The 23,567-nt window shown below is 38.6% G+C and overlaps 1 protein-coding gene across 1 annotated transcript in view; it reads left to right on the top strand.

Moving 5' to 3' along the window:
* Positions 1-23,567, top strand: part of MYLK4 (myosin light chain kinase family member 4) — an 86,913-nt gene that overhangs the window by 29,007 nt on the left and 34,339 nt on the right. The gene's annotated exons all lie outside the window — the stretch shown is intronic.

Consider the following 23,567-nt stretch of genomic DNA (forward strand, 5'->3'; position numbering starts at 1 on the left):
CAGTATGGAAATGTATCTTGCTGGTGAGGGCGTCTAAAGAGTTGGAGGGTCTAAACATAAGTCCTTATAACACCACTAAAATCAAAGTATTAATAAAATTCAGAAGATTAGGACAACTGAATCAAATGGATTTAATCTATTAACGTATATTTCTATAAGGAGTTGTTTTTTATTTTAGTAACTTCTAATCCTCCAAGCTATCCTTCTTTCTAGACAATATTCTAGCCACTTAAAGGAAGATTCATCTCCCTGTTGCATCTTTCCAGCACTACTTCTAAGATATATCTTTAAACAACATTGCATGCGTGCTTAATTTTCGGCTGTAGAACAACTCCCTGTTTGTTAAAACAGAGACACTTGCACAGGTATGGATTTATCCATATATTTAAATTGCCCAGGTTTCTGAAGGTAATTTCTCTCTATTGTCCTGATTCCACATACAACTACTGCTTCTCCTGTTATGTTAGTTATCAGGTTTGTTGAAGAGTATTTATGGCACTTTCCTTGCTGCGAGGAGAACATTTTGTATGCATAACGCTGCATAATAAAATCTGTATAACAAATCTTTACAATAAAATTGTACAAAAGATACAAGTTGTGAATTCAACCATAAGTTCTTATTAAAATTTCTTTATGTTTATCAGGCAGCTACTCCAGAGCAGATGCATGAAAATCTTTAGCTAGGAATTCATAGTTAGAATTCCTAACAAGTCAAACAGATTTTATTGAATGATCTTAAAGAAGCCCTATGAAATAATTTCTGGCTGTCACCAGTTGCCAACAGTTGCCAATTCAAAATGTTTGTGAGGGCTAGCATGGGACTTGTAAAGAAAGCTTGTGTGCTGCCTCTTTGCACTATTGCTGGCTTACACCTGTGCTGTCCCCCTACATAGTCCCCCTGCTTCATTATCAGTAATTTTATATGTGGTTAGATAGTTCAAGAGGCCAGTTCAGGATGAGCATTTGCTGCTTATGTCCTCAGGCAATACAAAGTTTCACTGCATTAGAGATTATTTATGGACACTAAGTGAGTGACAGTTGTCATGTCAGAAACAGAACAGGGAACAGGCTAAGCAGGCAGGCTGTTACAGAACTGTGTGGAGAAGCAGGGGCTCAGAGGCATGGAAAGAAGTACCCAAGGTCACCCAGCAGATTTGTGACAGAAGCAGGGCTGTAAGCCAGGCTTTCGGACTTCCCGGCCAGGGCTTCCTTCTGCAGGGTGAACACCTTGCAATGGAAGAAATGCCTTTCTTATCACACCTGTTTCTTATATCTGGAATTGTATTCTCTGACACACATTGTATGGAAGCCTTGATGTTATTAGCTAGCATCTGCCAAGTATATGGGACATCTTCCCCTCTCCTGCAATTTCTTCAGTCATCTTCATTTCAGTATCATGTGGCTGTGGTAGAGAAAATTGGCTTCTTAGATATTTCTGGGTTCCAAAATCAGTGGAATGCTTAATTGAAAGAATATGGGTTGGCAATAATGATTTAAGATCTATTTCCAGATCTGCCAAGTTTCCCATTGTTCCCAGGATCTCCTGTATCTGGAATCATATTCTTAATGCATGCAGTGTCTGCAACTATAAATGGTTTTCCAAAATCTTCAGCAGATACCAAAGAAAAATTAGATTGTTAAAAATAAAAAAAAAAACCCCACATTATCTTTCACCTATATTTGACTTTAGAAACTGCATTTTGTGTTTTACCTTGCAAAGCATCATAATTTATAGCGATCCATCAATGCAAGGAAGATCAAGAAGAAAGGTTATTGTCTGTAGTGTTATATACAGGTTTTATCAGCATGAATTTGTAGTGGGAATTAATGTCAATGTCAAATGAAACACTGATCTTTATGGAAATAAACATTTTACAGGAAAAAAAAATACTGCTTTGGAGCATCTGTTTATCCATTATTCAATGTCTGTCCTGTTTTTTTTCTTCTCCAGTTATAAAGCCTTGCTTCGTTTGTTTTTTGCGGTACTCCACTATAGTCCAAAAGAGTCATTCAGTATTAGAAAGAAGTAGATTAAATGAAAGCATAGCTTTCTGAAATACATAAGGCAGTTAAAGTACTGCTCTCTGTCAGTCAATTACAATTACAAACAAGCACATACTGTTTGTTCCAATGGGAAGCTGAGGTTTTCTACCTTCCAGTGAGCTAAAATGACATGCTAAAGCATATAGCCAGAGGTGCTTCATCATGTGGGTGGTCTTGGATTACACATTACTTACAGTGAGTCCGATCACATTCTTGAAGTTAAGCATATGCTGTGATATGCTTTGTTAAATCAGGGTTGTTAGGTATCATGTGTTTATTTACATTGAGGCTGCCTGAGCAGACATCCAGTAAAAACGCAGTTTTTACTCCTCTTTCAAGGAGCTCATATTCTGTGTAAATGAAAACAAAAGGAGAATGACTCAACAAAGCAATAAAGTGATTGTTTAGTGAACTTTTCTTTGCAGCTAGCTTTTGGCTTAACCAGTATAATGCTTTAATTACATCAGAGCATTTCTTTTCAAGCTTCATTCTGCAGGGTTTGGTATTTGTTAGGATTTTGCTGTACCATGGATTGTGTGATAAGCCTTTTGTTGCTGATTCCTTGAAACAGGTTAAAGTGGAAAAGAATAAAGGGAAAGCTAAGAGATAAGTTGGAGGAGTGAAGAAAAGCAGGCCTGTTTTTTATTTAATTTTAAATTTTCAGACACCAAGATTGCTTCTCTTTTACAGAAGTTCCCCATTTAGACCAAACCTGGCTGAACTCCTTTGGAGTTATTCTGGTTGGCATAAACCAAGAATTGTTCTGCTGTGTACCAATGGGCAGGGAAAAAAAACAAAACCAAGAACTCTGTTAAGATGATTCCCTCTCCGCACTAAAAAGTGCAACTAAAGTAAGTAAAATGTGCATTTAGGGTAAAACTTGCCCAGCTGCCACTGATTCTTTGTCAGAACTTTAGCCAAATGGGAGTTTCAGTCATATCCCTGAAATGTACTTTCTTTGTTTTATGAAACTGGTTTTTTTTTTTTTTTTAGGACATTGGGAACTAGCCGGGCTCATTGGTCTTTACTCTTTTCCAGTGCTTTCATACTAATTTTCCCTGAAAGCTATCCAGAATCTCTGGTTTGTGAACATCAGCTGTTCCTTCTGATGTTCATATCCTACAATATGGGAGACAGGAACTTGGACTAACATCCCTTTACTGTCTGAGCATCAGTTTTAAGTCTGTAATTTATATAGTATATATGCACTGCTATCTGATTGAATGTGGTGGGCTAGGAATTGTTTGGAAGATTGTTCCTAATAATGGTCATCTGAATGCAATGAAAAGAGAGAAGAAAATTGTGTTCAGATGGACTGTGATCTATGGATTACATAAGATGTAAATATTCAAACATAACAGGCTTATGTTTTTGTTAGGAAATGTTGCCAAACATTGGTTTGTTTTTTAATTTCCTTGAGATCCTAATACAGACAATCCTACATTTGTATTCTATGAAAAAAATCTCCATGATTTCTATAAGCTGCAATAGTAGGTCACCCATTATGTGCCCATCACCTTACCTGTTGTTTACTTACTGGTCTTCAGGAAAAGTGTCTGCAAGACCAGTAAGAGAGCCAGGCTGACAGGTGCAAAAAGAGTCCTTTGTATACACAGGCACATGTCTAAGCTCTCAGCAGTCTGCCAGTTCTCTGCTTGGAATAAGTTGAAACAATAATAAGTCTGTCCCCAGCAAAGAGAAGTCCTCACCGATTAGCTATAGGTGTTTTTCAAATACTCTGCAAGTGATATTTCAGTTCTGGTTTACACCCAAAGGGATTGTACATACCATGCATACATTGTATTTTTTTTTCCTTTCGACTGGTTGATGAAGACCAACCATAGTTTATAGTGACCTCCAGTGGCGAAAAAACTTCCTGGAAGAGTAACAGCTAATATCCCAATTTTACCTGGAAGTCACTCCTCAAAGGGTTCAAATGATGCAGGTTTCAGGCTTATAAAATATTTTGCATTCAGATTTTTTTATATTTTGTGCCCTGTTTCTGTTGTTGCTTTATAAAGAAATCTTGGATTTTTCTTCTTTCTGCTCTTTCTCCTCTCAGGATCTTCTTGATTTTTTGATTGAGAATAATTGAGAATAGTCATACTGAAGCCATATTCTGTACGAGCTATATGAGGCTTTGCTGGTTATGTGTTTCCTGGCATAATAGTGTGAGATCAGTTCTGGTCTTCCCCCTCAGAAAACTTATTTTCTGTAGTCTCAATGCGCTTAATTTCTTTCAGCTATTTCCACATTGGCCTTTCTGGCTTTCCCATATATTTACAAAGTCTTTCATATGTTGTTCATTGAGGACTTTTTACATTTCACTTAAACTGGCTTCTTAAGTGTTCTGTGTTAAGGTCTGCTAGCCCAGACCCCACAAGTAGTATAAACCAGTAGATTTTTGGAATTGATGATGCTGGAATAGAGCATTTGGGGTGGAGGGAAAACACTTCCACGTTCTACGAGGCAGAATATACTGTTATGCTTCAGAGTCATTCATAGCAATTTTTATTAGAAGACTTTTCTTTGCCTATAGTGACTTTTACTATGCGCAGCATGGATTTGCCTGATCGCTGACAAGTGGCTGTCATTCTTTGCTTTCATTTCTTAGCATTGCTGACCTTTCCCTGTAGAAAATAGAGAGCTGTCTTCAGGAATGAAGATGGAGCAGGATTCCACAAAGAGCAGTCAAGATGTCAGGTCATTTGTGGTTTTATAGAGGTGGGGAGGAAATTTTTTGGGTTAATATGATACAGGAATCAATTGCCTTTCCCAGATGATTTTCATTCTTTTATACTTCATATACCAAGTAAATGTGCTCTGTGGTAGACATGCAAGGGGTCAGAAATCATCGGACTTCAGACAGCTGCTGTGAATGTAATGTGCGTTGCTTGAGTGGACACATTCTGAGTTGCCAATGAGCTCATAATGGGGGTTGTCTTTTCCTGGGAATATCTAAATAGAGAAAAAGAAAAAAACAGGTTTCAGAATTTGCAAGAGAAATTTTGTTTGCTGACTTTCTGAACCAGGTTTTGCTAATTATAACAGATATTTAATTCTCAGGGACTTTCTTTGGGATATTATTTGAGAAGTTGTTGGAACGGAGTACCTTGTGTTGCTTGAAGTCGGCTAAAATTTGGCAAACCAAGCAAACAGCACAGCAGAGATGCCCACTGAAAGATAAAGCAGGAAATATTCTTCTTCAAACTGTGCTTGGGCTGGCTCTGTCATAAATCCTTCCCAAAGAGATCAGTTGTGTGCTGTTGCACTTCCTTTACAGAGACTTTCCTTACCTTTGCCATGACCACGCTGTCTGGGAGTCAAAGATCCTGTTGTCCTTGTAAAAGAAAAGGGGGTGTTACCTTCTTGACCACATTTCTTCTTTCCTTTCTGGACTGCAAGGGCACAACTATGCTTGTAAATGGGAATATACAGATCCTAAGGGACAGTGAACTTGGATGCCATGCTTGCAAGGAGCCAGTTAACTTTCTGGCACTATCTTGGTAGCCTTCTCTTTGTGAACCCTTCAAATGCCTGGAAATTGGGTGCTTGTTTCTAATAGCTGTGGAATAAACATATGTAAAAATAGCGCATTCCATCGATTTTCCAGGCCCATAATAAAATAAGGCTCACATCAGAGTTGAGGTGAAGAACTAGTGACAGACATAGCCACGGCTGGTTCTGCAGTGACAGACATGTACTGCGCACTCTAAAAGGTTTCACCAGTAATCTCCAGGCAGTAGAACACAGACATCAGGTTTCATCCCCCTCTGAGAGGCTATGGACCTCTGAAGAGATGCTGATGGTGTCAAAGTAGCTCGAAAAGTTAGAAGACTGTAGTTGTCAGCAGCACAGCAGGTGTTGGAGTGACAATGATTCAGACCAGTGATAGGAAATGTAATGGTGCAACGGCTGTAGCTGGGTCCTCTGTTCTGGCTTATAAACAATTTATATGAAAGCTAGCTGCAATCTGAAGTACCTGCAGATGGTAATGAGCCTTGTGGGCTTTCTAAACATGGTGTTCAGTGGTATGAATGTTAACTATAACAAGTCCACATCTCCCCAATTGTTTCTGCTCCTTAAATGGCTCCAGGCATATTTCTTTATCCCTGCTAATAATAGATGGGATTTACAGATTGATGGCTTATATACCAAAGACTTAATACCAAGCTCTATCAAAATGTGTCATAGCCTCAAACCATAGTTTTGGACGTTCTCCATGAACCTACTGTGTTAGTACTTTCCAGGAGCGCTTCCTGAGGACAATGGTGTTTCCTTTTTTGGTTCAACAATGGTAGGCATCTTGACAATGAGATGCTTTCTGAGGGAGCCTCAAGATGCAAAAATAATCTTGAAGACCTAATGCCAGCTAATTAGAATACGTTATTATAAACTGTTCATACTACCCTAAAATCTACAGATCTGTGACTGTGTGTTAATATAAAAAAAATAAAGCCACTTACATACACTGACCTTATTTCCCAGCTCAACCTGAAGCAGAGCAGAAACAAGATTTGTGCCCCTAGGCGATCAGTATCTAGCTAAGGAGTGAAGGATATCACTGTACAAGGCACTTCTCATGCCTTCCTTAGAGACTTTAATCTATCCCACCTTGCGTGAAGAAAAGCCAGGATGCAAGCCACTGAAACACTTTCCAGTTTAAAGATATTTGAAGATTTCATATTTTGAGTGATTAGTGTATCTACCTATGGATTGGTGTGGTAAAGCAGGAAGAGAAGGGAGGATGGAAGAGTGGAATTTCTTTCTTTCTTTCTTTCTTTCTTTCTTTCTTTCTTTCTTTCTTTCTTTCTTTCTTTCTTTCTTTCTTTTTCTTTCTTTTTCTTTCTTTCTTTCTTTCTTTTTCTTTCTCCTTCAGTCTACCTGTCTGTTTCTCCTTTGTGTTTTGTTGGTGCTTATTCTTCTACTAAGTATTTAAAAAAACTAAGTCTTAAAACAGTTGCACTCAAATAGTCTGTCCTGACCTTGAACAGACTTGTACTGCTGTGAGGGGGATGGCAGCACTAGTGAAGAAGACTGAAATCTTTTACTTTGCAATTGGGTTTAAATCTCTCTCTGCAATTTCTGTTGGGCCCTGAAAGCCTGAGAAACCTCAAAAAAGCAAATTGCATTATTTATTCATATTAAAGCACAATTCTGTTTCTCTGTTTGGGATGCGTATGTCCCCCACAATGGAATAAGGTATTTGAAGTTCATGTAAGTTGCTTGCTTTGTGTAATGCTCCATCACTGTTCTCTGTCCAGTGATAATTTTTCTTTGATGAGATTAGTCTGTTCAGGCAGGTGAACACGTTAGCGCACTGAAATGGTGTGACTTTAGAGCCCACCAGCAACTCCCTACTTAACATTTGCATGTACATTATTCGCACATGGTTTAGATAAACTTTGACAGTTTATTCATACTTTGAGGGCCTTCAGTTCATTGCCTTATGCAAACTGTCACTGTTTAGCCCCGGCCCAGCTAATTTTAGCATCTAAAACCATGCAGCTTCAACCCCAAAACCCCTACTCAGGGAAAGGGGAAAGGAAAGTGAGATGAAAAAGGCTAAACTTTAATGAAATAATAATAATGATAGTAATAATGGTGATGAAAATAATTATAAAGTAACAATACATATGTATATCTGAGAGATCGTGCCCTCACCCCTTGATGTTTATATGTCGCCACAAATACTATAGAGCAGACACAAGGGAATGAGTCTGTGGCTAAGAGAGAGCTGGACCCAGGAAATGGATTTGGGAATGCATGGATCCAGGGCCAGGAGCAACCAGACAGATGAGATCCTTTCTGGACATCAGCCATCGCAGAAGAGGATGGGACCTTCGTGATCTCTCACGTTTATACTAAGTATGATGTATATGGGATGGACTACTCTGTTGGTCAGTTTGGAGTCACCTGTCCTGTCTGCCCCTCTCTGCAGGTGCAGCCATTTTTTTGCCAACTCAAGGATGGACTTGGTTTCTATAGGAATAGGGATAAGTATTGGCCTCTCTGCACACCAACGTTCCATGTTATCACTTCTAGAGAGAAACTGTCTGAAAAACTTGCAGTTAGCTTCCAGAAATTGAACTCACTTAGATGAGACTAAGTTAAGAGTCAGAAGGCTGACTCTAATTGAGCTCAAACTGCAACAGAGATGCTGTGCGTGGAGTTAGTGGAAGGCAGGGATTGTGCTGCCAATGGCTGTTCTGTCATGTCCAACACTCAGGTTACAAGAACCAAGAGCTTTGGACAAAATGCTTCTGAACAGTGACCTTAGCACAGTGATAATGTGTTCAAGAGGAGCAGACAGCTAACTGGTCGTTGATGTTCAAGTTGTAGCATTTCAGGAAATCATGTCCGTTCACCTGTTGCTCATGGCTTTATACCTACGGGTTATTTTTCCTGTAGCAGTAAGCAATCATGTGAGCACTCCTTTAGAAAGTGGGAAGGTTAAAATAGCTTGCTTACCTCAGGTATCATTGCTTAAAAGATGCATAAAGTTTCTTTCTGTTAGTGTGAGGCATATTCATTCCACTCTAGCTCTGATTATATCCATGATGACTACAGATGCTCCTGTGGATAGCTTTCAACATAACAGTTCTTTGAATTTTCATGACATGAGCTTTCCCTTTATCTCAAAATTAGTTTCCTTTATTAGTTTTCTTCCTTTATTAGTTTCCCTTTATCTCAAAAAACTGAAACAAGAACCAAAGGAGAAGGGTTTTTTTGAGCATTAAAAAAAAATCTTAGATTTTTTCCTTCCAATACTTTTTCTCTTCTTCATATGCCACTACAGTTCCAAGCTTGAGCCAGGTCTGAAAGCAGTGGGTGGAGTGATAATGTACTCAAGAGGAGTAGAGGGCACTGACATATCCTTGAGATTCAAATTGGATGATTTCATGAAATGACCCCACTTCATTGCACGTGCAATTTTGCAAGTACTGCTTGCCCAGAGACACACCTATATGACCAAGTCCATGTTTGGCAAAGAGGCATTGAGGTCCCCTAAGAACACTCATTTAATCATTTTTTGCCTTTGCTGCACTAATCCTCAATGCCCCGTGGTGAAGCTATGGAGATGTAGTCCCCTCTCACTGAGGTCCATGGCAATATCTGCTCCCTGCTCTGCCACACGTGACACTTTATTCCTTGCAGTTACAGTCCTGATCTGTGACACTTGATTCGGGATGGTAGCAGTGCAGACATCTGATCCTTCATGGTTTATGTCTGACACTGGATCTCCATTAGGAAAATTACTGGTATCTAATCTGCCTGATTATAGCTACTTGATATATGGTGATGTTCTCCATTGTGGCATGTTTACTACTGCGAGTAAATTTGAAACAACTAGTACAGCAAAAATGAAGGGTTAAAGGATCTGGCTGTACTATCTGGATACCATGACCAAAATATGATGTTAAGAAATCAGATTTTTAAGGAAAATAGCAAGAATTAGTAGTACAGGGGTAGAAGGAGAAAATAGAGAAGAAATATTTAAAAAAACCCCACTATAAATCACAACAGTTACATCTGTTGCCAGAGCTTCGCGCTCTGCCTTAACTCCATATGCTGTATTCAACATGGAATAGCATTTAAAACAAAACGGAAAATAGCTACCTACAGTTTCATGTAAAATTGCCTTTTTAATGTAAAATCTAGTGGATTCTGCTTCACAATAAGTATACTTTGGTTTGGTCAGTAGGTTTCCAAAAGCTAACAGAGCCTTTGACTAAGCAAGCTGTTTGAAATTAGTTTGAAAAGAAATTTATAATCTGGCTCATTTCATAAGGTTTTTGGTTTCATTGTAATCATCTTGTGTCCCTGAAGAGAGAGTTGCAGTAAGCAAAACTGCACTGAGGTGAAAAATAGGCATGCTTCATTCCAGTAGGGCTGCAAGCATTGCTTTGCCTTCTTCTCCAGTGAATTTTATTTGGAAGTAGCACATCCTCATGTGTCTATCAAAGTCTTCTGTTTTCATGAGCCATCATTTTCCGACACATTCCAGTGTTTTGTTTCAAATCTCTTTGGTTGGTTCCAGTGACAACTATTTTTAATTTTCGCACTGGATCATGTGAATTGGTCAGGGAATAGAGGCTTGCACTCCTGGTAATCACAATTCATTTTCCATAGTGTCAGATGAAAAATTCAGTTAAAAAAAATATGCAGCAGTCACGAAATTGAATCTCAGGGGCAGAAAGGTGAGTAAGGTCACAGCAAGGCTTCCAAATGTTTCCAGGTGCAAGCAGGATGGAAGAGAAGACAAAGAGCCCCAAATCTTCCATGCTGTTAGGACAGACCTATAAGTAATTAGTATCTCCACTATGTTCTAGTGGCAGAAAGAAAGGATTACCATTGGTTAAGCAGGGGTTTTCATGAATATTCTGGATTTAATGGTCGGCCAGCACCAAAGCTGCAGGTGGCCAGTAGCAGTATCTAAGACCAGGGAATATGAGGTGAAAATCTTCCCCGGTGAGACCCCATTAGCTTCTGATAGTCAGACAATAGCCCATAGCCAGAAGTTACATCTTTGCTCTTGCTACTCATGAAGATATCCTTTGCAATTTTGTCCAGTGCCTTTTTATCTGTCTGTTTGCCACCCCTCCCTCTCTGCCAAATATCCTGTGGCAATAAGCTCCATAACAAGTAAGTAGAATGAGAATCTGTTGTTTCTCACTTGAAAATGATGTGCAATATTTATGTTGTGTCTCCATCCTCTTGCACTGAGAGAAATAGCAGTTGGTCATTCACCTTTTGTCTTGCCACAGCAGTCATGATTTTCTAGAGCCATGATACTACTTACAGGCACATGTATGACTTTTCAGCGAGTACTGAGATCAAGGCAAAAACATTAGTTAGAGACAGCATATTTCTTTAGAAAATGCAAAAAGAATAAGCAGAGCAAGTGAAAGACAGAGGAATGAACTATTTTGAGACCATAAAACCAGTGAGCAGACTAGCAAGAAACCAAACAGCCTGGCCTAATTGCAAAGTAAAATCGACTAATGAAATTGCCCTGCCTTTCCAAAGAGTGTGGATTTTTTTCCAGCTCATGAAAATTGTCTTTCCAAAAAGTGGAAGTCAGAGACTTTGAGTGGAATAATCCCTTTTGCAATGCTCATCTGTGTTGTTTATGCAGAGGGGGGAAATAATTTGTGATTTCTAATCACTCCTCATATACTCCATATCATTAGGACAAGGTCTAATCCATGATTTCTGCTGATGCCATTTCTGCAAATAACATTCATGAGAGATACATTGATAGGAGTCATGATGAAAATACCATCTGCCATGTCTTCTCACAGATGAGATGAGAATAGACTGTTTTATTGTTCTCTTGTTAGAGCCTGCCCTGATAGTGCAGATGAAGCAAGGTTACAAGACTGGATCTAGTACTTTATGGGCAGGACGAGGGCAGACATAATTTAAATGAAGCTGGAAGTAGCATCTGAGTTTCTGTGATGATGATGGGCTATTTGTTTTCTAAGCACAGTTGTAACTATTTTCAAAGTGGAGGCAAAAGGTAAGAACAGTATTCTTTGCCCAGAGCCCCTGAAAAATTAGGTGTCTAATTGAAGCTGGTCCTCTTCTGTAGTCAGAAGGGAGGGCAGAACCACCGGGGACACTTCTTTCCATTTGTCTTCCTTTGTAACATGGTGTGAACTGTCCTGTAGACATCACTCACATTTCTCTGCCTTGACTACAGAGTATGCTTACCTTAGGCAAAACATCTTTTAGATTACTAGGATTAGATTTATAGATTTTAGAAGTTCTGTAACTTCATTTCCCTTGTGTTTATGTCCAGTTTTAACCACTGTAATAGTACTAATTGCTGACTATCCTGCTGAATAGGAGAGAAAAGCCAGGCAGGAATATCAGTAGGGCTTTATCAACCTATGCCTTCCCTCCAAATAGGAAAAAGAAAAATTGTGTGATGTGTATTTGTGATCCTAAAGATATTACAGAGTTTAAAAGAGAGGGGAAAAAAGCCTATAACATAAACTTCCACCATCTGTATGTAGTGAAAAGAGATCATTTTGATCCTCTGCTCTGTCATTCCACAGGCCGTGGAAATCAGCCAGGTGGTTTCTGTATGGAGCCTAAAAACTTGTGATCAAATTAGAGTGAGTAACATTAATGGAGTTCTATATATAGAAGACATGAGCAGATGAGGATAGGTCAGGGGAAGAGAGGAGAGGGCCTTTGAGGTAAGAGGAGAGTTTGTTTCATAACAAGACTGCTCTTCTCGTGTTTCTCTGTCCCAGAAGCAGTCACTAGATTCTCAGGAATCCAGATCTTATCTTTCATTAATGTAAATACAACAAACTTATTCTAAGCCATGTTATGTTTACTTCTTTTGAACTCAAAAAAATAGGTAACAAGTTAGCCTGAAAACACATCAAGAGATGCAAAATATCTGTCTCCTATGGAATGTTAGTTTTCTTACATTTTGTAACTATAATGTTTCTTAATCTTGCTGTTTTTTCAAGACAGTTTCCTATATATGAGGTTTTGTTAGGTCTTATACATAATATTGCATAATACAGGATATTCAGCTGTACAGTGCAGCAAGAGTCCTAACACATTTCTGTTCCCTGTTGTATTGCCTTTTTACAATGCAAAGTTAAAGATAACCTATAGTCCCCTTTATGAAGAAGCAAAGGGAAGTTACAGGTCCAAGATCATGCTCGCTAAACAGCATCATACCTTTTTTCTGTTCTCAGATAGGATAAGATGTCCAATTAGTGATTGGGCCAATGATATGTTTGGGCAAGTGGGAAAGGTAAATGTACAAACTCTTTACCTGTCTTTGTTTTTGCTGGAAAAGTTTCTAAGAGAGTATTGAGGCTCTCCACAGGGCAGCACTTGCTCTGAGCACCTGCTTCACTAAGGTATTGGCCTGTTTACCAGTGTGTGCAGCTGGTGTCCTGCATGAGTTGTTCAGAGGATAATTGCTCTTCTCTCCAGCTCCTGAAGAGTTCCTACTCCTATAACATAGCAGTGCAGTTGCTAAATGTTCAAGTAGGCACTTCAGAAGTTCACAAATAAGTATGAAAAGTAGGCAAAACTTTTCCGCCAAAGTCTTTTCAAAGAGCAATCAGAAACACTTCTGGATGTACATAATGATATCAGATGGTGAAGATGCTGAAACTGACTACTCTCGGCAAAGGTTGCCTTGTACCTATTCCAGCTGCCTGTGTGGAAGTTACTTCCTAAATGGGTTGTACTTCAGTTCTGGTGTCTTTAGATTAAATTCCTCCTCATAAAAATAACACTGAGTCCTGCAGCATAGACTTAGCCAAGGCTTAAAGCCTCCACTTCAGTAGCCTGCGGGTGTGCACTGTAAGTGGATGACAACAGCAGAGCATAATATGTGCATTTTGGCAAAGTGCTACAACGGCTGAGCTCAAGTAGGCAGATTGAGTCCATTGGTTTTGTTCTTCTGCACTTGCTAGGAAAAAATATCTGACTTGAGACACTCATACACTAATTTAAGCTATTCTTCACACGTTCTGTTAACACAAGGCTTTCATCCTGGGGTTTAGTTTAATAATGATGACTACTGGAGTTCTTCAAAGTCTAATGAAAGATGGCCTCATATTATCTGGAAGGAAAAAAAAAGTGAAAGCTATGGTAGTTGCATGAAACTTGAGATTTAAGAGTTAGGACTGCAATTGTGTAAGTGAGATGATGTGGTAGGGAGGTGAGGCTTCTCAGCAGGCAGCGTAGCACTAATAAAATAATTTTTCCTCAAAAGAAGTAAAAAAAAGAGTAAATCCTCAGCATTTACAGGCTGAAACACACTGTTTCAGCAGTGGACTATTAATGAACCAGTAACACCAGACCCTGTTTTATTTAGCCAACTTCTGTAACACTGGTGTACTTTATTGTTTATTCAAAGCTGCAGACTTATCCAGCATTACATGTTGATAAAATGTCTATGAAAAGCAACTTCTGTCTGGGAAAAGCTATGGCTGGCCAAAGGAAGAACTCTTGTTGCTTAGCCAGTTGGCCCAAAGGCCAAGTACTTCAAATCTTACATGATTTTACTTAGCCTGCACATTAAGGTAGGGAAACTGTTTCAGTTAGAGGTGCTGTAATCCAACTGTGTGTCTTTTGGGTCATTGTGCTCATCAGATGCCAAAACTGACCTCTGAAAGCAGTTTCCCTGCAGCATTTCTATGAAATAAAAACTTAGCTCATCCTTTTTACTTAACAATGCAGCTGTTATTTTACTCCTGGCCTGCTTTAAGGAACACTGCTTCCCAAGAAAAGCACTGAGAAATTAAAAAATGGCAAATGTGCAGCCTCCAAGTTTCTCCCCCAGTTCTTAGGGACTCTGCTAACATCTGGTCACATAATATATTTTGGGGGGACCTTCCTGGGTGATGAACAGGAAGCTGTTCACAACAACTTGGTTCTCAGGACTTTTGTTTCTTCCCACTGAGCGCATCCTTTCTTGTGTTACTCACTATGGTCCATTTAAACAGGTTCTTTACTAGATTGCCTGAAAGGAGTCAAAGAAAGAACTGTAAACACAGGAGAAAACATTGTGCAGGGGTGCTTCTGTGAGTGCCACTGCAGGCTCTTGAAAGAGAAAGAAACATCCTCAAGGTAAATCCTACCCAGACTTCCCTGCAAGGAAAGTCCTCCCTTGACTTGATGGCCTCCAGGAAAGCAAACTCCATGCAGCTTGCATGTAGCTATGAAAAAACTCTATGAAATCTCTGTCACAAGAGCTTTAAAACCTATTGAAGTCTGAGTATTTTGTTTTATTCAGCTCAGCTTTTGTGTAAGTTGTGATAACAACACGTTTAGCACCCAAAAAATGTCTTTTTAACTTTATTTTTTTCTTGGAAATAAATTAATTTGAAATTTCTAAAAATATTAAGGCCAATATTGATGTTCATTTTTGGAAGTTTCAAGCTGAACTATTAAAGCTTGACAAAATTAAAACAAAAAGGCTTTCTTATAGTGAAGATTTGGTGAATCTCAGCTTGTTTGATATATTAGTGTCCTGCCGTCTACTGTAGCACCTTTTAGATCTCATCGGGTAATTCAAGAAATGTCACACAGGATCTTTCAGATGGTTGTTGATATTGTTCTTTCCGTGAATGTCTTTGGTGGGGCACTGAATGGGGCTAATCTTTACATTAAGGTAGCTGGGCATCTGGAATCATTGTTTAGTTGGAATACATGGTGGTGATTGTGATGGCTTTCAAGGTTCAGCTATAAGGCTGAGAATTTGGAATGTTTCATCTTGTAATTAACGCACTAGGGGGAAGAAAGTAGCTACAAAAGAAGACATGGCTAAAAGGCATTTCTGTCACTGAGAATATCCACCAACACAAAATATATTAGCATGTGCACCATGAAAAGGATAGAAATACAGGGAGGAAGATTTCTGTGACCGTTATTTACTTGATGTCCATTCTGTCATATGAAATTCAGCAGAACGGGCTATTTGTATTGGTATAAAACAAACAGATCAAAGGGGAGAGAAACTAATACTTAACTTCCTAGATTTTAGGGCTTTTTGCTGTAGTTCAGAAGTTAAATTTTTCATAACACCCTTCCTTTGAATTCTTCATCTTTAAAGCATAAAGATATGCTATGAATACTTGTCAGGTGGGAATTACTATCTATTAAAATATTAATTATTCACTCGAATCAGCAAACCCTGCAAATGAAATCAGCTCAGATTACCCCTTCCCTAAAAACACTGGTGACCAGTATATGTTTCTTACGGTACTTTCCTTTCTTCTACACAGTCCTGGAGTCTGACATTCATGCTGAATATGAATGTGCCATTTGTTTCACTTTTTTTGACACTAGACTTTTGAGAAGAAGAGATGCGTCAATGTATTTTCTGCATGGAGCTTTTTGTGCTGATTTACGTGCTTAAAGTCTGTTTAATTCCAACTCTGGTTGAAGTCATACTGGTAAAAAAATGTTTGCTTCAACAGACTCTGCCTGTATAAATAACCAGCGCCCTGGTTCATCTACAGAATGAGTGGATTCCTGGTTTTAGCGTAGTGCCTTGAAATGGAGCAGGATAAAATAATTTCTTAGTGAGTATATGGTGCAGAAATAGGTTAATAGCAGTTGTGGAGAGTGTTTACCGGTATTTTAAGAATACAAACAGGCAAAAATCCCAAAACCCTCCTTGCCACTTCTGCGCTCCTGTAGCAGGTCTCACAGTAGCAGGCAGCAGGTAGCAAGCCACCACAGGTGAAAATGAATCAGTAGTAATTCAGAAGAGCACTACATTCTCCTTGTTGCCACATGGGAACTTTCATTAGCCTGGGTATTGCTATCTAGCCAATAGCTTAACTTATGGTGAATATATATGTAATTGCCTTTGCTTTTTAAAGGTTAGTTTCACAAAGCTAGCTGATCACAAAGTGACAGCCTGAGACAGGCATGGACCTCAACTATGCTTTCTATTAATAGTCTGTTGGGTGGGCAGCCACCACAGAACATGTCCACTGTCTCTGTCAAGGGCTCTGGTATCGTGGGCAGATCGTTAAGTTTTGCAGCTTGAAGGAAGCTGAGCTATCAGGATGTTTCTTCTGGGAAGATAATATATTCTTTGTAAAACCTCTACCTCCTAACAGACCAGGCAGCTTTGAGACTCTTCTCCACAGGTCTTTTAAAGATCTTTTAATCAATACAGTTTCCCTTTCTCACTGAAATTACATTTGCTGTATTTTTAGTATGTTCTGATGGAGCGAAAGGTGTTACTTACATCCAATTTTCCATATAACCACTTCTGATGACTGTCCCTTTCAAGTCTTTTCAGCCTATCCATCCTGAATTAACTTTTTTGTAAGAAAAGGCCTTTCGTGGTTTATAAATTTTAATACAGGATGCTAGCTGCCAGAAAGTTTTGGATTGCAACCAAAGATTTTAACCAGTCTACCCAGCAGATGAAATGAGGTACAGCTCCTGCTGCACCTGGAGACAGTACTTCTTTCATTGCTCTGTTTCAGAATTATGACACCTCTGCTTTAGCCTCAGAAAGTCAGGAATTTTCCTTTAAACAGGCTTCCTGGAAACAGAGTTTAAAGCTATTAATGGGCAATTTATCACACAGTATTTTTCAGCCTCAAAAAACTCTGGGTTTTGAGGTTTGTTTTGTTTTTAGTATAGTAAAATGGGACAGCTGAGTAGAAGTGAGACTTTTGATGTGATATCTTGACAGCAGGAGATGGTGATAGTGGAGTCCAACCCTCAGTGAAAGAACACCGTGTACTTTGATAGTGAAGTGCTTTGAACTTCAGCTTCAGCTGTTAAGCAGACAGATGCTGATTATGGTGTCATTTGCATGTGCTGTGCAGTTCTTATCCACCAAATGAAACCCATTAACAGTGAGAGTGCTTGATCAGGATAAATGCTGCACCATGTGACTTGCAGTGGATTACCTCTTCTGGGAGGAATATCACCATAATATGGGTACCTTCTCCCATTATCATTTGCATTTTCAAAGATCTAGATATTTTCTACAGAGAGATCTACAGTTCAATTAACATTTCTTTTGTTCTGCAAAAAGTGGTCATATGAATGCTTACAGAGAGGCTCAGGTGTTGAAGGTGGTAGTTTATCTAAAGGGCCAGTACATGGCATCTGCAGATTGATCACTGAACTGCAACAGGGATCTCTCTGTGGTTTGTTGTGGGGCCTTGCTCTCATGATTTATCACTAGGGTATCTCCAGGATACTTAGTTAGTAGGGTCATTATAGTAAAGGAAGTTAGAACTCATAATTAATTAACAGGTTGTAGAGCAGTTCTATGCAGAGTGCCCTGTGGAGCAGTAAATTCCCTAGTCCTACCTCACGAAGTTCAGTGCCAGACTTTTCTTACCGTATGCTCCTGTCCTGTATGAAGTTGTTTCCTTTCCTGACCTTAAGCAGAGTTCCAGACTAATGTTTTGGGCAGACCCCGGGAGAGCCATAAAGGTATATCACTTGTGACACAGTATGCCACTTAATCTTAGGCATATAGTTATTTCAACTCCCACAGTGAAAAAGTCTAACAGGACTGCTGATTGTAGAAATCTATCATTTTGTGTAAGTTCCCTGATCCATGTCAATGTGTCTTTTTTGGTTGGGATCAGTGGTAGGGAGGAGGGGAAGGGTAAGAGAATGCTTTTCCTGTTCTACCATCACAGACATCTGTGAACTTTCAGTAAACAGCATAACTTTCTGAATCTGGTTCATAGCTTTCATGTTTGCTCTCCAAACTGTTTCAGAGTTGGGCAGCTGTAAACTTATATTGTTTCTCAGGGAGCTGTTGTGTCCTAGAGAAAGAGCAGACGTGCTTTAGCTCTCACTTGTGCACTGCCGTGCACTGTACTTGCTCTGCTTTGTGACTAGCATATAGCAATCTTTGAATATTTTAGATAGTGGCTCTCCCGTTCCCTGGCGTCTAAAATTGTTTCTTCTGTGAGGCCGTCTTCAAAACACTTCATATGCAAATAATTAAAGGAGGCAGCCTTCTTTGCTAAGGATGTTGACAGCTTATGAACACTATCACAATGGGGAAAAATACAAAGATATGATGTTCTCTGTAAAGCACAATTGATGATTCAGATACAAAAGTTAACACTGGAACTTCTGTGCCAGGTCCAGCCACAAAATAAGCATCTTTATGGCAAATCAGAGAACAAAATCTGCATGTCCCTTGATCAGAGTTTCAGGAAGACTTTTTTTTTTTCTTGCGTGTCAAGATACAGCGTTAGAATTATGAATTTGAACTAGACTGTCATAAAAGTAGGCTAACATATTTTCCCTACCCTCTCTTAGTTTATGACTGAATTTTCATTAAGTGCATGAATACAGACAAACCGTAGGATAAAAGTTGAAGACAAAAAGGGGTTCCAAATTGCTGGAGAGAATTAATTTTTAACGAATGAAGAGAAACATGGAAGTTCCAGATATGTAGAACAGGGATGTATATGACATGACATAGACACTGAAAGGCATAAAAATAAAGGTCAGCAGGAATCTCAGAGTGTGGTAAAATAAGTACTTAAAATATGAAATAGTACATAATTGTATTATCTGAGCTCCTGATATGTTTATGAAGTAATGGTTTTACTTTTATCTGTGCTGAGATTATATTTTAAGGATTTGAGCAATTTTTTTAATAGAAGAGGAAATCTGTATGTTCAAACAATGCCAAGTCTTACATTGTTTTCTGGGAGATACAGCGTAATGTCTTGACATATATAATTTTAACAAAGGAATTTATGACATGTCCACAGACACACACAGACAGTATCTTCAACCTCTTTTCATATAGGAAGACAACTTCCTCTGTTTTCTCAACACTGATCAGTTCTAGAATATTCTAATATATTTTTGCATGCAATGTAAATGTATACTTAAGAGAACACTGAGATGCAACAATAAAATTAAAGTATATAATAGGTATCTGCAGAGGAGAAGATAATAAACTGTTCTTGTCATCCATGGACAGGACAAAAAGAAATCAACTTCAATTGCACCAAGAGAAATTTAGAGCACGCGTTGGGAAAACCCTCTAACAGAGAAAATTGTCAGCACTGTGCCAGGTTCATTAGAGAATTTATAGAAGCTCCAGAACTGGGAGTTCTTAAGAATAAGCTTAATGTATGAGAAAAAACTTTCACACAATTTCAAGCACTGTGTTTGCCCCACATTGTGGACTTTCCTCCAGATCTTCTCACTGTTTTAGTATTAAATATGCAGAAAGATTCAGTATGGGTATAACTTGAAATACATCTTGCCATGCCCTCCCTTACCTAGATTGCATAAAATTTCATGTAATGCATCTCTGAGTGATCAAAGGATCTTGTTTCATAATATCTTTTTTTGTCCGGAGGTGGAGTTCAGAGTGGCATGGTCTAAATTGCCACTTGAAAGTCAGAACTAATTGTCCAAAATTCCTTCCCCTCCCCCTTGACCTTAATATATACCCTATGTAAACTTGATCCTCAACAGTACGTAGGTACAGAAATGTCAGGAGAACATATGCTGTTTACACCTATGAGTGCACAATGGCTGGAATGCAGAGCATGGGTCATACCTGTGCTGCTGACTCATGCATGATATCTCCATGTTATTTCTTGGGTTGGGGAGACATCCCAAGCCTCCCCAGCAATAAAATATGAAACTGGACTTGGGAGTTTTGGAAATATCTTGTCTAGAATGGCTTGAGATTGATGAACGTCGTATTGTCTTCTCCAGATAAATTTCAGTGATAGCAGCCTTCCATGAAATTCAGTATACCTCCGTACACAGCTTACAGCCTAAGAAAACATGAATAGGACTCTATGGCAAACATTTCCACTTGTGCTTTTGTTTATAATGTTTGATGCCAGCAGCCATAAATTTATGAAGTGCTCTGTCTGGGCCTTTAATTGTTAGGAAATAGGAAGAACTAAACTGAATTGAATTGAAAATACTCAGGCTAAAAAAGCAGGGTGGGGAGAAAAAATTCTTTTAACATAGAAGAAGGGAAGGTAGGGCAGGGTAGTTAACATTCCAGCATTACAATCAGGGGACAAAGAGTTGGTGAAAACTAAGCGAACAACTTTTTTTAAAGAAAGCAGCATTTCTTGACACTGATAACTTGGTCATGTGAAATGAAAAAAAAGCATTACTTCTTTTTACTGATTAGAGACTAGATGTTTTGAGCTATAATAATTTTATTTAAAGATGGTTTTCTTTAATACCTAGGAGACTGGCATCCAAATGCTGTTGAACTTGAGGTTTTCCTGTCCTTCACAGGCTTTGGGTCAGAACCTTGTTCTGAGCATCTCTGAACTGGAAGCTTGCTGTTAAGAAGCAAACAGAGCTGGGGTAGCAAATAGACTTGTCTGTGATAATTTCCTAATCCTAGACAGCTTTCCATATTTGTGTGTGCAGAGAAAATAGTACTGACCACAGTCTGAGTTCAAGAGAGAGAAAGCAAAAGGAAGACTTGACTTCTCTAGCCTGTCCACTCATTACCTTTAGCCCCTTTTCTATGTCTATACAATGCATGGCATTTTATCACATCTCTTACAGACTTGTATCATATCTGCAGATATGTAAAAAAGTGAAAGTCACAGTAGCAGCAGCTTATCCATTGATAATTTGTTGCTATTCCTTCCAAATTTTAGATACCTGTATACTTTGAAAATCACATGTGCAGCTTTCACGCTTTTTTCCAAATGAACTCAAAATAAAAAGGAAAAATATGTTATTTTTTTTACATACTATCCACTTAAAAGATTTCAGCATCAATGAAGCAGCAATTGTATGGAAGAAATAAAACTCTTCCAGCAGATTATTAGATAACATCCGTTTTCACTGTTGATTAGAGCTATATTATATAGTGCAGGTGTTTGTTACACCTGTGTGCAAAAATTCCCCGGATTCTGTGTCCGCTTTTAGTCTGGTTCTGCTACCACCGTGGTGCAATGATCTAGTATTAATATTCTGTAATATTAGGCAATATTAGACATATGGAGAATTGTGTCATCTTCAAAACTAGTAGGATTGTTTCCTTTCTACAGTATTTAAGTTGGTCTTGTGCCTTTGCTTTCAATTCATGAAGGGTAACTTGCTGCAGCTTGTACCTTTAATATACAACAGGCTTATAGCAGCTTTGGTGCTGGGAAAATCCAATGACCAATGATCGCTAACATTTCAGAGATGAAAATAATAAAGCTGCTCTGTGGTCTTATTTTGTGTGTCAATGATTGGTACAGTTGCTAAGACATTCTTTCAGTGACTAGAAAAAGTGCATTCAGGTATTTGGCTATTAACAATATCTCAAATTATTTATAACAATTATTATAATATTATTGAATTTCTTGAAGTAGCTGTGGTAGCCGCACAAAGAAAGAAATGTTGAAATACTTTGAATAATACTGTTTTTTACTGAAGACCTTCCTTAAGTAATTAATTCTGGCCGAACTCCTGAAAGATATCTGAATAGGTAAGATTATTTCCAGTTTACAAAGCAAAAGGCAAGGATCACAGATTCTCTGTGAAGAAGTAACTGGCAAGAGCTTTCAGAGCTCAGAAAGCAAGCTGATGTTAGCTTTCTTTCATTTATTCCTCTTTTCTAGCCACTACATAGCAGTTCTCTCTTCCAGTTCACTTCAGCTTCAGACACGACTATTAACACATACTGATGAGGTTTTAATGAAGCATTTTTATAGTTTGCTTGCTACATTTTAAAAGTGTCTGGCATTTTTTAATGTTATGGCATAATATTAAATCAATAGGACTTTACAGATGATACTTGATAATAGGATCTTACCTCACAGGGCTTAAAATTTTTATTAGTGTTTATAGTATTGGTTTGAGGTATTTCACATAACGTTTCCCTGGGCAACTGTTAGGAGAGATTTAAATGTTTAACATATGTGGCTGCGTGCACTAATAGAACACATGATTTTACCATTACTATCTGCATGTCTCCCTTTTTTGTAATAATTTTCTTGCTTTTACAGAATTATTTTACTTTTGGAGAGGATCCTTGAGGCTGATAAGCTTATCCCAGAGCAGGAATCCTAGCTGAATGGGTGGCAAGGTCTCATAAACCTTTAACCTTTTTGTTGTGCATGGGGTGGGGGGGACAGGGAAAGCTCACTGTGAACTCCTGCAGGGATGTTTCATCCAAGATAAATGGCTCTTCAAACCTGGCTATTTTACAGACATGCAAACACTTCTCTGGAAGTTTGTGTCTAAAAGGGGCTTCTGCAGATGTGAAACTGTCAGGAGGGTTTAGTTTATGTTTCAAACAGAGATGAACGGAAGAAGGCAAAGGGATTTAAACATAACTGCTCTCTGTTGAAACCAACATGATGTTCTTTGTCTCAGTGTTCTTTCCTTTTTTTTAACTGCTGTCCTGCACATTATTCTTTCCATGAAATACGGATCCCTAATCTCACTGTCATTTTTTTCCCCTATACTGTTTCCTTTTTAAAAATCATTTTACGTTCTCAATCTGCTCAATGAATGTGCTATGCACAATAACACATGGTGGTCACCTCTTGGTAATGCCTGTTATGTAATGAAGAAATTTCAGTCCACGTTTTAGGGTCATGCATGGCCACAGCTCACCTGTCACTCACAGTAACACGCTGCTCTCAGAGGGTGACAAAAGCACCTAGGAACGTTTTTCCTTTATTAACCTGTGGTAACTGGAGAACAAACTCCTGAATTAGCTTATCAACACTGACTACATGTTGATTAATAAATGACTGCGGGAGAACGCCTTTGGAAACTTTTGAGAACTTCAGCTGTGATTGACTCTAAAAGATGTCTTTGGCACCTAAAAATAAAGAGAAGGCCATTTGTATTCCTCATTTAGTGAACAGATGCAGTTTTGAAAGGCTATTTAGTATGTTAGATATTCAAAACTCACTATGTGCTTTACCTGATTATTCCTCGTGCTCCCTATTTAAAGGATGGAGAAACTGAAGTTGGCATAAGAAATGATTCCCTGGATCATAAAAGAAGCTCTTGATTCTTTGAGTAGAGCA

This window comes from Cuculus canorus, chromosome 2 (genome assembly GCF_017976375.1).
Source record: "Cuculus canorus isolate bCucCan1 chromosome 2, bCucCan1.pri, whole genome shotgun sequence".
NCBI lineage: Eukaryota > Metazoa > Chordata > Aves > Cuculiformes > Cuculidae > Cuculus > Cuculus canorus.